Source organism: Halyomorpha halys, unplaced genomic scaffold (genome assembly GCF_000696795.3).
Source record: "Halyomorpha halys isolate HHAL.00 unplaced genomic scaffold, Hhal_1.1 Scaffold479.1, whole genome shotgun sequence".
In the NCBI taxonomy this organism is placed as follows: domain Eukaryota; kingdom Metazoa; phylum Arthropoda; class Insecta; order Hemiptera; family Pentatomidae; genus Halyomorpha; species Halyomorpha halys.
The window spans coordinates 54,287-69,429 of NW_027109057.1; the positions used below are offsets into that span (position 1 = coordinate 54,287).

Consider the following 15,143-nt stretch of genomic DNA (forward strand, 5'->3'; position numbering starts at 1 on the left):
AGACTGATTTATCTATTTGGTTTAGCATTATTAAGTATTTGTAATTTTTAAATCAAGTATTTTATAGTAAGTATTTTTAAATCAAAACAAATACAATTTTTTTTTTTTAAATAAAAACAAATAAAAATCTCCTAAAGCCTGTAAGCGTCATATTCAACACCGGATTCCGATTCATGATCAGTACAATATGAAGAAGGTATGGAATTTGAATATTTCATACCTGGATAACTGTCCCAGAAATATAGCAGTTATTGAAACTGGAGACCATCCATCAGAGTGCGGGATAATATACCACAGCATAAATAATTCCTTATTGATCCCTCACTGTAGTGATAAATCATACTACAGAGGTAGTGTGTGTTTCACATCTGGGCGTTCTACAAACACCACTCCATTACCGGACGGCAGTTCTCGGACATATCAATCAACCAGATCGAAGGACATATGTGAAATCAAGTAACCAGAAATCTGTCAGGAATTATTTTATGGAAAGAGCTCTCCGAATCTAGGGACCAGCGATCCTACCTTAAATCATTATGTAATCAAATTATGTAAGTTATATTTGCTATTCTTCTTTAACTAGTCTTAATTTTTTAATATGTAACTTTTTTCTAATTATGACAAGAATAATCTAAAATTAGGATTATGTAATAATAATAAATAAATAAATTACTTGAATAATATGAAAGAAAAAAGTGTACAAAATATTGTAACTATTAAATATATCAAATGGTATCCTTATCAAGTCTCAACATTCTTTATTATATCAATAGTCCAACGTTTCGGCCATCCTCAAGGACAACCTATAAACATTTAACAGCTTATTATGTATTCCTTTGAAACAATTTAAAAACAGCATTATTATTAATATCAAATTTTTTTTAATAATTTATTTATTGTTATATACAACAAGTAAATTTGCTGAAGGTGACATAGTGGCATGATACAAACATGTGGAGAATCTACCCATTGATAGAACTCCAATAACGTTCCTAGAGGAGAAGATCTCGAGGCTATCTTCTTTTCAGACGCCTAGAAGGATTATTAGGCAATGAAGGAATTGCCAGGTTAGAAACAAGTGGATTTGGGTGGTTGGGAAGATTATCATGGGAGGAATGGTATCTGGTTCCGGCCAAATCGGCAACATATGGGGCATTGAGGTCCTGATGGATGGATTTGTGACAAAGTAAGGAACATTAAGGATTTTACGAAGGATTATGGAATGTAAGGATTAGATTTGATGGTTTAGTGGAACCCCAAAGCTCAACTCTGTATGTCCAGTTAGGCCTTATAATAGTCATGTAGATTAGTCTTTTGTAATGGATTGGCAATTTAGACCGATTGTCTAGTAAATGTTGTAATAGTCGGAATCGACGAGCAGTTTCCTGGCTTTTCAGTCTTTCAGTCGAGAAGTAGTCTAAGTAACGGATCTGTTCGACAGGAATAACATCAAAATTAAAAAAAAAAAAAAAATGTTTTACAAGCTATTTTGCCTAATTCATCAAATTCAAATCAAAATCAGCCTATGAAAAAGTCAATTAATAGAAAACCAAATTAATTATTAATAAACTTGTGTCTAGTTACCTATTTTTTTAGAATTTCATTAATTTTTAAAATATAATATCCACTATTAGATAAACAAACTACTTATAACCTTCCACACATTCAGGTCAGGCTTATTATTATTTTAATTCAAATTGTATTTTAGTCTAAATTTTTATTTATTCCAATTATTAAATTCATATTAAAATTAAATGTAAATAGAAACAAAAATTTTTTCTACATTTTTCATAAATTTATTTTACTTAAAATCTCTGCATAATGTTGGTTCAAATTCCTTGTATCTGTTTTAAGATTTACTGTATAATCGATGTTCTCTGATATATAAATTGACTCAAGTATTTTTCTTTTGAACATATTATTTTCTTTATGAAAAATTATGGTGTTATAAAAATCAAAATTATGTTGATTTTTAGCTGCATGCTGCACAAAATTTATATTTGTTTATACTTATAATTGTTATTTATAAGATAATTGGGTCAAATATAAACACCCTTTATTGGTGAAACCTCCGAAAAAATATTATAATTAATATAGGCCTATTTCTTTTAGAACTTATCGGATGATTAATATCTCAGTTATAAATATGTTAGATTGACGAATTAGGAAAACTCAGCTAAAAATAGATTGTCATTTAAATAGAATTAATTAATGAGATAAGATAATCTTAATTGGAAGGGAACATCGCAAGGAATTAATCTTTATTCAATGCTGTCGCTTTAATGCCGGGCTATAAATTTTATTACTCCTTTGAAAGGATTCCAATTCTCGAAACTGAGCTACTTAATAATTATAAAACCGTTGACATTTTTTATGTTTCCTAATAATTTTAATTAAATTAATTTGTAAGTTATATAAATGCTATTAACGTGTAAAACTCGTCATTATCAACTTAATTTTTTTCATATCAGAAATAATAAAAAATTAATAAATTATATTTTATATTATAAAAATAGAAGGCGTTTACGAAACTCCCTAAAAACAAACAATTAGTGAAAATAAATCACAGGTTATTATTAACATTAAAAATGAAAAAAACATAAATAAATATATAGACAATGTAAACTAATGGAGTGTATAAAAAAAAAATTCTTTTTAACCAATTATTTGTATTATTATTGCTTTGCTATAAAATACCATTAATATTCAAAGTATAGCCCATTGATATCTACCGCCTTTACCATCTGCTAGTCAATTGCCCGATCCCATGCTGTTATCTTTTTTTTTGGGATGGCTGTCAAAGAACTCCTGGACCGCAATTTCAATTTCCGAAAAATTATCGAATTTTTTGCCTCGTAGGAAATGGACCATGGATCGAAACAAGTAGTAATCTGAGGTGCGAGGTCTGGACTATATGGTGGATGAGGCAGGATTCTAACCAGAAGGGTTTTTCAATAAATGTTCACGAATTTCTAACCTCTTAGCTGATTGCTGAGGATTTACTTCGTGAGGGACTTAGTCAACAGCTCTTTTTCACCTTCCCCACGCAGAGTAGATGGCGACTAACGGTATCTTTCGACACACCATACTCCCTGACAAGTTCGCGAGTACTTTTGGACGGATTGGACTCGACAGCTTCCTGCAGAATCTCATCAATATCCATTAATAGTCGGATCCCTTCTTCCTTTCCAACGTCGTATCTCCACTGCTAAATTTTTCTAACCAACGCCGCGCAGTGTGGTGGTCAAGGACACATTACCCTTCATATTTAATAATTTCACGAGTTGCTTCAGCGGCTGTGAATTTTTTTTTTCCAGTAATGCCTCAAAATTACAAGAATTTTGTTGGGCACTGTCATGTCCTTTTTTGAAACAAATAAATAATATGAGGCTTTTTTGAAGATTCACAAAAAGGATTATTTAAATTTTAAATCATTTCATGATTACATTAAATAATCACTCATTGATTTCCTCGTGGGTAGAATGATAGCCATAAAAATCTGAAACATGGTAACAAACCTAGCTTTGATTATAGCTGCTAAATAATCATAGCATGACAGAGTTCATATTGGATCATGGAATTATCGGAGCTTTTACAAGCCCTGGGCTGCCTAAACAATGATAATGAAGCAAAAAGGTTCAACATACCATTGAGAGCTAAAATATTATATAAAATTAGTCATAGTGGGATAAATTAGTCTTTGCCAGGATAGGCCAAGAATTTCTTTTTAGGTCCATCATCAAGGCTAAGGAACCAAGAATAATAAAGGAGTAATGTGTATTAGTGTATTAGTCTGGCATTAGCTAAAAGTCTGACAGTCTAAATAATATAGTCAGAATTAGGATGTTCTCGCACAATTATATCTGGGTAATCTTTGAAGGTTTAAAAAACCCTAATTGACAACAGCTGATAAATAAAAGACATCAGATCTCCATTAAAAACATTGGAAGCTATCGCGACCGTGGTTTTCTGTGATTCGGCCACACTTTCTTAGAATAAAACAATGCCAGAGGATGATTTGAATCCACAAGTGTCAGGAAACCAGTCCGAATGAAACAGGTGTCTGAAAATTCCTAAAGTAATAGATAAATTCCACATCGAGAGATTTTTAAAAAAAAGTCCTTCATAAGATAACCGAATCCATGATAATTCGGAGCCTCAACACATGGAGAAGGACAAACAGAGGACAGTTAATAGAAACTGGTCAGTCAATATATCGTTACATGAAGGCAGTGGTTAATATGGATAGACCATGTGGCAAGTAGAAATCCGTGAGAGTGTAAATATAATCATGAGTTAAGAGTTAAAAGTTGATATATGTGTACTTCCATATTCTTGAGTTTCCAGAAGACAAAAAGTTAAGTTCAAAAATGCTGTATAAAAACGTATCTGTTCAACACAGTCTTAACCAGGATATTATCATAATATATAATTTAATATACTTAAATCCTTTATACCAACCGATAGAGAATTTTTTTCTGAGTCTGACTATCTACTTTACTCAACATTGACATTTTTTGGATTTAAATCCTTTATACTTATCGGTATAGATATATACACCCAAGGTCAACTAGTCAATGCACAATAGTTAGCAAGAGACAACGTAGGAGACAAAAAAAACAGATGCAAAAGTAGAATTAGCAAAGATGCAAAAGAACTGCATTAAAATGTTCACTAATATAATTAAACTGAGAGTCGTCAAGTAAATTGGAGATTATAAGTCATACAAATCTTCATAATAATTTAAATAATAAAAAATGTTATAAGTTAAAAACTATTTTTAAATAGGGATGATCAATCCTAATACATTTCGGTGCCACATTTGGTTTAACATTTACTAAAAGAGACATAATACATCAGATAGTTTTTATGAAAGTAATCCTCAGATGATTCCACCTATTGCTCTAGAATTCAGAAATGCTATTAGGAGCAGCACATTCTAATTATACAAACTATATATTTATAAATCTCAAGAAAGGAGACTAGTTTTAAATTACATTAATTACATTGAAAATAATTTATTTTCTTAAATTAAAACGTGCCCCCTCAGCAGCCAAAGCAAACACAATCGGAAGGTCTAATGTGCTGAAGGAGGAAAGCAGTTACTGGGCCTCAGAGGAGCGATATCCAGGAGTGGATTACGGCTCGGGAAGTGGCCACATTAATCTTGTACGCTTAGTCCAAGAGTTGAGGATACTGCGATATTATCTTATAGCATATAATATATTGTTACTAATTAATGGTGGTCTGCTAAGTGGAAGTGGTTCAGGGGGGTTGTAATCTTAAACAATTTATAGAAAATACAAATATTATACAAAAAAAACCATAAGTCCATAATGAAATTCCTTCCCCCTAAAAACAAAACATAAAATTACTGTAAATAAATGAGAGATAAATATGTTTCATTAAAAAACTATTCATTTACTGTCCTGGAAGTTGAAAATGTTAAACAAGAGTTTTTTATTATTCTATAGTTAAGAAAATTTAAGGGCTTCGTGAGTTGTGAAAAACATCAATTTTGTTCCTGCCTCGAGTAGAACAATTTAACAAAAGATAATAAATCCGTTAATATATTAATGTTTTAGGATAGAAGCGGGAAAGATTGGTAACTGATATTGAAAATCATTTACATGTACTTGGATATACCGGTTTTAATCATTTTATTTCCTTAATTATGTTATTTTACCTACTTTTTCAATTGCCTATGTATACATTTTATTTTCCACTTCTTTCATCACTTTAATTTTATTAATTCAATTCTGTACAATCATTTACTTTATGCCATTCTGTTTATATTTTCTTTTATTTATTTTCTGTATTCATTAGTTCTTATCTTGTTCTGTTCTTAGCCCTGATGAAGGCTAGAAATTCTGGCCGAAAAGTTGGCATGATTAAATAAGTTACTTCAATTTATTTGTGTTATATTTTGACTGCACCCCCCCCCCCAACCATCTTCTCCTATTATAAAGATACATCTCCTGTTCCGTTTTTGTTTGAGTAACTAATAATTTTATTATCTTAAATAAATTTCTCTGAGACTTCAAATAAAGAATTGTATACATTCCTCCTTAGCTAGGTTGTCTTCCAAAACGTAGTTATCCGAATAACGTAAAAAATATATATATATATAGTTACGTTCGTGTGTCTCTAAGCCCTCGATATATATGTATATTCCATTATAATAAAAATAATAGATTATACTATCGAAGGTGAACTTCCACTACTTTGGAATTATAGATTTTATTTATTTTCCTAGAAAAGAAGTAACTTCGGTAGCTTTTAAACTATTTAATACATAATCACAAATTATGAAATTGAATGATAAGTTAAGAAAACAAAAATTAATAAACTATAGTAAATGCTCATTATAGCTTCATAGACTAAAAAGCTATATATAAAGTTCCTACACTATTTCATAAATAATACCTTAGTGCTTAGCGGTTCACATTATTTGCACTTGTAGCACCTGAATTGTTGGTACTTATTTCTCAACAAATAAATCACCAACTCCAACAACAGTTTAGCTCAACAAAACTACCAATTATTACGGAACTCCTCTGGTAACTTGTACGCTCAGTCTTCGTAGCGTGAAGAACATTTTCACTTACACCTAGAGCCAGAGCTCACTACATCCCATCTTTCTAATACGTGATAGTAAAAAGATTTTTGTCATTAAAGTTATAATAGTTCATTCGTATTAACTATTATACTATAGGTCCCTATATTTTATAAAGTTAATATTTTTATTAAACTAATTCTCTCCTAGCAGATCCAGAGGGTACTAAGGTACCAGTTTACTTTTGGATCTCCAACGTGACGGGAGCAACTTAACTAAATAATATTTAAGTCAAATTATGTTGCTTTTATGGTCGAAAAGTGTTCTTCAGCTGTAGCTCCCATATAAAATTTTCTATTTCTGACCGACAATTGTAATGAGCCACTTTACTTTTGCAGATTTTTGGACATAATAAATAAGAATAACAATAATTACAAATTTATTATATAAATTATAACAAATTTAGGGGAATTAATTTTTAATTAAAAATAATTTAAAATTAATTATTTAATATTCATCGAAATGACTTGGAAAAACAGCTTATGACCATATTAAACCCAATTTGTTCATAATAAAACAAAAATAGTAATATAATAAAAAAAAATCATTTATAACATTTCCATTCTATACATATACACATTTTTGCAACGACCCATTCCATTGGCTATTTAAGTTTTTTAAATTCTAGTCACATTATTAAAATTATTAGTACAAGAGCCCAAGAGCAGAAAAAATTTAGTTATTCCACTCCAATTTTTATTACTTAATTGAAAACGAGGTATAATTACTAGTCAAAATTGATGAGTCTGCCAAGTATAGGTAGGGGGAATAAAAAATGGCGGTGTTTCAAAAGAAAAATAATTAATTTTTTATTCAGAGCTCCTATATCTTTATAACTATCGACAACAATAGAAAGTCTAAGAGAGCATCATTTAAAGTAGAGTAAATATGCTAAAATCTAAGCCCTAATAGAGCTATTTACGTTCAATATTTGTTCGGACAAATTTTTATTTGCCAAATTTATATTCATATGTTAATATCGTAAACTTTGCGGCTTTAGCGCACTTCCTCAGCCTCCACTGGCTCACTACCAGTGATGCGGCGAGAGGGATGCGCTGGGATCTCTTGAGCTCTGCTCTACCCCTCTACACGTGGGGAATAGAGTGGGCTCAGTGATCCTCAGGTCGATTGTGTAAATATTGTATATATTATTTTATCATTATGTTATTTTATTTATTTATTTTTCATACAGATAGTTCGATTATGTTCATCTTGTCTGTTCTTTTGTTTGTATATATTTTAAGAATTTTTTTTTTTTTTATTATTTTTATTTATTTTATTTTTTATTTTTTTATTTTATTTTTTTTTTTTTTATTATTTTATTTTATTTTATTTTTTTATTTTAGTATGTATTAGACCATCCATCACTATTACCTATTGCCCACAACTGTGTGCCAGATTGTAATATCAATCAATAAATAAATCTATCAATCTAAAAAAAAAAAATATCATAAACACTACTACCTCTACGAAGGTAAGTATCATAAACTACTTTATAGTAAGTTAAATTTCCATTATTTTGAGTGTTGGCAGACATTTGTGGGTCTTATGAGTCCAGAGATATATTTTTTCGAAAATCCAACATTTTATACGAACAACTAGAAATGAACATTTTGTGAGTTTATTTCATCAAATATAAAAACTGCTACTCCTACAAAGACAAACATTATTGATAATATTATAGTGAATTTAACTAGCTTTAATTTGAGCGCTTGCAGACATCTATAAGTCCAATGGTTTCTGAAATAGTTTTTCATAAATCAAACTTATTGTGCGAACAACTATAAATCAATTTATTTAAACATATATCATGAAAACTACTATTCCTATGAAGGCAAAGGTCATAAACTACTTTAAAGTTCATTAAACTAGCCTTTAATTTGAGTGCTAATAGACATCTGTGCGACAGATAGTTCCTGGGATATAGATTTCTCAAAATAAATTCACTGACTACTGATATTTAGCCTGGTAGCTCTTTTAGGGTTAATATTTCAGCAAATTGGCTCTTCTTTAAATAATGTGCTCTTAGGTTTTCTAATGTTGTTGGTAGTTTTTAAAATATAGAGCTCCTAACAAAAAATTAGTTTTTTTTATCTCTTTGAAACAGCCGCCATTTTTTATTCCCCCTACTTATACTTGGCAGACTCATCAGTTTTGAATAGTAATTATACATAGTTTTCATTAAAGTAATCAAAAATTGGGGTGAGATAACTGCCTTTTTTTCTTCCCGGATTTTTTTTTTCTTTATCCGAGCTATTCTTTTATCCTGGATCATTTTTTCTTGAGGCTTTTTCATCTTATTTTTAATTTATATAAAAGCTTGCGGAATTTTAATTCTTTCCCTTTCATCCATCAATTCAATTTTTTAAAATTAATCCAAAATTTTCTTATAATATAGTTGTAATTTATATAATGTGGTCTTCTAAATTTTTCCTCGTTTTGATTGACATGTAATAAATAATAATTAATAATTAAAAAGCTAGGAATTCAATCTAAAAAATGTTTATTAAATTGATTATATAATATGTTAGGATTTTAGTAACAATTATTATAAAAAGTTTGTCACATTTTTTAACTTCACCTTTTATCAGGATTTATGAATTGGTTTCTTAGTTATCTTTTATCTTGGATTATATTATTGATTAATTTCTATTCTGGCTTTATTATCACTATATAAGCCCTTGTAATTATCATAATGCCCTAATAATTATAGTTTCGTAATTATTATGATTCGCAGTTATTGGACTTGATAATTCGATTAAATACAGAGAATCACGATTTTCTTCGACCAGTAACATTAATACAGCTTATTTCTATACATATTTTCTAGAAACAAGTGATCATTGTCGGCACCAAAAGCTGGTGAAATTATTTTCTCTTTAAAAACCTCGGAAGAAGGAGTTTAAGTGAAGGTGTGATATCGAAAACGAATTTTAATTTAATATCTTTATAGACAGAAGTCTAATAGGATAGCAAGATATTAATTTCGTTTTTCTTCGAGTGAAATAAAATTAATTCGTTTTTTTTTCCAAAAACATAATATTAATCAGTCAAATATGTTCCATTCCGGTCGATGTTCGTTTATCATTATTCTGGCAACTTGATGATCCTTTTCGGTAAATAACATAACCAAGGCTATTTGAGGTTAATGGTAGACAAACATTTTTAACATTTACAATTTTTAATAAACTTCGATATAAAACATTATCCGATGGTACAAGTTCGGTGCTATATGAGAGATGTGGTATCACTTCCCAACCAAGCTCCAGTAATTTTGTACGTGTGCTAAAGATATGTGAGGATTGTAGGAACATTGTAGTGGTGGAACATGATTCCTTTGCGATTTGGTCAATTCTTTTTGATTACATCCTCCAATTTCATAAATCTTTGGCTTTTAACATCTGAGTTGACTGTTCGCTTTGCTTGGTAGCAGCTCAAAATGTGACGCAACACCTATATAATCCCACTAAATTGACTGCAAGATTTTTATCTCTTTCTGCATGATCGTCGATTAACGTTATTTTATGTGACCCATTTCTCTTCCTGAGTGATAATTTGTTTCAAAAAAGGGTCTATTGCATCACTTATGAGATGGGTATTACAAATACTAATATGTGTAATATAAATATCTCACAGTTCGTGTGGAACCCAAATCTCGAGCTTCTAAAAATGTTCTGTGGCTTTCATTTTGTCATCAAGGTTGTTCAGAACGTTGATAATAATTCAGTAATAAATCTCTACAACTAAATTTTTTAAACCAATTCTGACAGGTGCTGTTGTCATTTTGTGAGTTTAAGCCGCTCTCTTGCCCAAATATATACTTAATAATAACTAAAATTGTGGTATTTTGTATGGTTGGAATCAATTTAATCAGTAATAAGAATAAGAAAAGAATATTGTTAATAAAAATAGAATAATGAAAATAACAAAAAAAAAACCAAACAATCAGATAAATAAAAAAATTGAAAGAACCGTAAAACAACCATATAATAAAAATACATATAAACTTAAACATTATATTGTAGAAAGATAGACCGGGTTGCGGTGAATAAAATTTTCAAAATAGTAAAAGAAAATTATTTATTGTTAACCAAAGTTTCGCCCAACTTTGCAGGGCTTCATCAGGGCAAAATGAAAGAACAAGATACAAACATTTTAGTATTAATAGAACATTAATAAAAACAATTTTTAGGTTTAAAAAGACATAATAGCAACAGTTTAATGAAGTATACATGTAAGATAGAATGGAAACAAGTTACTAATAAGTTATTAATAAATATAACCAGATTTGATAGAAATTCTAAATATATATCTAGACAAATGGATTGTAGGAAACTATTCATGGATTAAGGGTAAGATTATTTATGAAAATCTTAAATTTTATAAAAACTCTTACCCTTGCTAGGGCGCGAGACTCATTTTTATACTTTTTTCTCAGCCGTTCGCTGTCTTTCAATCTGACCCTATGTTTATTATTTATCTTTATAAATCTTCTTAATATCCCCCTTTTATATTTACTATACCTCTCCTATACCATACCTACTTCACTACCTTACCTTGTTATTTGTTCTACCTTTTACCTCTACTTCTTTACCATACATATAACTAATTTTAATGAATAGTTTCCTACAATCCATTTGTCTAGATATATATTTAGAACTTCTATGACACCATGGCTCTGTTTCATAATGAAAGCTAATAGTATTGGTTCAAAATACAAGTATCGAAAAAACATGTTAATTAAACTAATACTTATTTTTTTATAATAGGGAGGACTATTAGTGATATTACAGGAGTTAAAAAGTACTAAAGTAAAAGTTACTAATGTACAAGTCAGTGTAATTATATTAAGTTAAATCGACAAGACTAATAGTATTAGGTTGTACTTTATTATGAAACAGGGCCCAGGTTGTATTTATTAATAACTTATTAGTGACTTGTTTCCAGTCTACCTACATGTATGTTTCCTTATATTGTTGTTATTATTTCTTTTTGTATACATTATAAACATAACAATTGTTTTGAAATAATTTTATTTTAATGTTCTGTTAATTCTAAAATGTTTGTATCTTGTTCTTTTAATTAGCCCCGCGAAGTGTGGCGAAACGTTAGTTAACAATAAATAGTTTTCTTTTACTATTTTGATATCTTTATTTTCCGCCACCCGGACTATCTTCCTACAATCTAATTCGTACGGTGAACTATCTTCTTCCAACTTAAATATTATAATTCTGTAAATTTATACTTAATATATTGTCAATTTCGGTAATAATGAAAGTAATAATAATATTAACAAATAAAAATAAATACTTATAATAAATAAAAATAACATAAAGTTGAGAGAACTCTGTAACAATATGTTTTTCCTGGTGATCACACTTCCTACATCCTAATTATTAGAGGAAGTTAAGTGTTTGATAGATCTTTTACTGCTTTACATTACTAATTTATTACTTCATTTAATCTCCTATTAAAATTTAGACATAAAAATAACTTTATTGAAGACAAATTTATTTTATTCAACAATAGGGCAATAAAAGCCCTCTAAAGAGGAGGGTAACTAAAAATATAGCTCTGAATCCCTTGAAAATACAACCTCTGGCCCTTATCGTATCTAGGAAGGTCCGACTTCCAGCTCCTGGCTCTTCTAGGAACTCCGTCGTCCTCCAAGTAAAGATCTCTATCGATAAAGAGAAAGAGGCTGTCTGCCAACTAACGGAATATTAGGAGATTTTTGTTGCCATTGTGTACGCAAAATCTATCAACTAACTACTTATCATGTACAGGAATAACAATAAGTAATTCATAATACTCTTTCTGTACTTAGTATGCTTAAAAATGTTTCTTAGCGTTCAAACACCTTGAGGGCTTCTATCAGTTATTTTGCCGTTCATTACATTAAATGGATTTTGTTCTTGTTAACTTTTTTTTTGTAAATACTAATAAATAATATATTAATCATGTCATAAATTACGGTTATTCGGTTATTCGTAACCGTAACATGTTGTAAGATAAATTTTACTATATTTGAAGAAAGTAGACAAGGATACTATACTATACTATGTACAATTACTATCTACAAACTACGAGATACAACGTGTCTCCTTCAACAGTTTGCTCCTGCTACTGCTGTAGAATGAAGAATAATTCTTATTTCTAATATAAGACGGTATCTATGAGCTATATAAGAAGGGGAGTGAAATTGGGAACTCATTGGGGGAAGATTACCAGGAATTTGGAATAGATTGAGTTGATCTCCAGTTGACCAATGACTGGTTTCCTTTGTTGTACATTATAGGGTGCGTGATTCAAACAATATCTAGTTTTATAGTCATAAAATTACTTTGGAGTTGCAGTAAAGAAGAGAAATCGTAAAAACTATTTCAGAGGTTCTATTCCCTTGTCAGAGTTACTTTTTTTTCATGCTATTAAAATAGTGGCATTTACTAAACCACAAAATTCACTATACGATAACTTTCCTTTAAGAAGGCCTGTGTAGAAGTATTTTATGTGAGGTTTTATCGAAAATCTGACAGACAAACCATGTTGGGTATTCGTCCACCTGAAGTTTTGAGAACTGAATTAGTGGATCCTCTGACAATGGAGAAGACCATTATTAACAAGAGAAATCTGACTCGTTCAGCTCTGCACGAAAAGTAAACTTATTAAAGATCGACTATGGTAGGCTTAAAAATGTTATAACTATTAACTATAATGAAAACGATATACTCCAATTTTTACTGAGCTTGTTTATGAATAAAATCAGATTTTAGCAAGCTTATCATTTTCGGCCTAAATAGCTTATAACAGTGTAGATAAAATGTTTTAAGGACTCTAAGTAGCAACAAGAAGTTTGGTCTACATGATTTTGTCTTATTTCTTCGACTTAAGGATAAAATATCTATGTTTTTGATCCTCATCATATTTTTTATAAGATAGTTGATGGCAGTTTTATGCCTATGAAAATTTTTCTACACCTGTATCTATATGTCATAATTAATATATTATCGACCTTGCGTTTATGGAATTTATGAATTTCTCTTTTGTAGTAGCATCCAATTGTAATGCTAGTAAACCCCAACTAATAATCTCTCATACATCATGTACTATGTTTGAAATCATTATTTACTACTTGCAACTGAAAAATAAGCCTTTGCTTTCTTCTCTCAATATCTTAGATCCCCAACACTTATATTTTAATGTTAAGAAACCTTCTATAAAATAAAAGACGTAAAATCAACTATGGTTTGTTATACTACATAACATTTAAACTAATATTTTACACTAAACTGCTAAATTCGTTAATATGGAAGGTATTTTAATTGTTCTTTTGTTTAAAATCTGACGAAAAAGTGTAAAGAAATTTATATGTACTTTATAAATTTTTCATTACATAAAAATACAATATAATGATTACTTGCTTTAGTATACACCCTCATACAAATAATTTTTCTTTAACTTATGACATTTCAGCTATGTTTCACATTTTGGTGAAAAATAAACTGAAAAAAAAAACCAAAACATTTTTGAAATAAAATAAAATATTGATCGTTATTGATGATTTTTACAGCAATAAATGTTTATTTCTCTTATGTTTATGTCTTGGGTTGTTGTTTTTATATAATTTCCTATTTCGGTAATGAAAAGAATTTAAAGAACTGAGGCAAAATTAAAAGAAATTATGAGTCTATTAGTAAATTAATATAGGAGTCTATATTTAATTCTAAATGCTTCTTAGTTATTCTTGTATTATTTGAATAGTTATTAACATTTCTGAGGCATTTGTTTTGAAATATCTGATTTCTTTTTTTTAATTGGTTAAATTAGTGAAATTCCATATGTGACAGGTTTTTGTTATGATAGGTCTTAGTACTGCTGTATAGAGTATCGATCTAGTTTTAGGGGATAGTTTAATTTTTTTTAACTAAAATATGGAAATATTTTGTACGATATTTTCCTTGCGCTCATAAAGTTTTTTTTTTTTATTTATTTAATGTAATTTACAACTGTACAAAATAATACAATAAGTAAATATGCTGTATGTTTCATATACACTTGAAAGTCTTGGGAAGGAACCACCCATCGGTGGTACTTCAAACATTAATTTAAATTAGAAGGTCCCGTGGCCATCTTCTTTTCAGACGCCTCGGAGGATTATCAGGGATTGTTAGGGATGAAAGATTAAGAATTAATGGATTAGGATGGTTAAGGAGTTTGGAATGAAAAGACGCATATCTGTTTTGGACCAATCTGCAACGAATGGTTAAGGTCTTTGTGAATGAGTTTATTTTTAATGTAATAAGGAGCATCAAGGATTTTACGTAGGATTTAGGATTGTAAGGATTTGATGCGGGAGGAATTTGATGGGGAGGGTGGAGCCTCATTTTTTGTAGTGAATGGGAAGTTTAGAGCGTTTGTCAAGTAAGTATTGTAGCAATCGGAATCTACGAGCAGTTTCTTGTCGTTTCAGTCTTGTGTGTGGATTCCAAGTAAGTCTCTTGTCAAGATGGAGTCCTAAGTATCGAAT

At 29.6% G+C, this 15,143-nt stretch overlaps 1 protein-coding gene across 1 annotated transcript in view; it reads left to right on the forward strand.

Annotated features, from left to right (window-relative positions):
* The window catches only part of Ret (Ret oncogene), a gene marked incomplete in the record, with an annotated part of 98,871 nt that overhangs the window by 37,435 nt on the left and 46,293 nt on the right, over positions 1-15,143 (forward strand).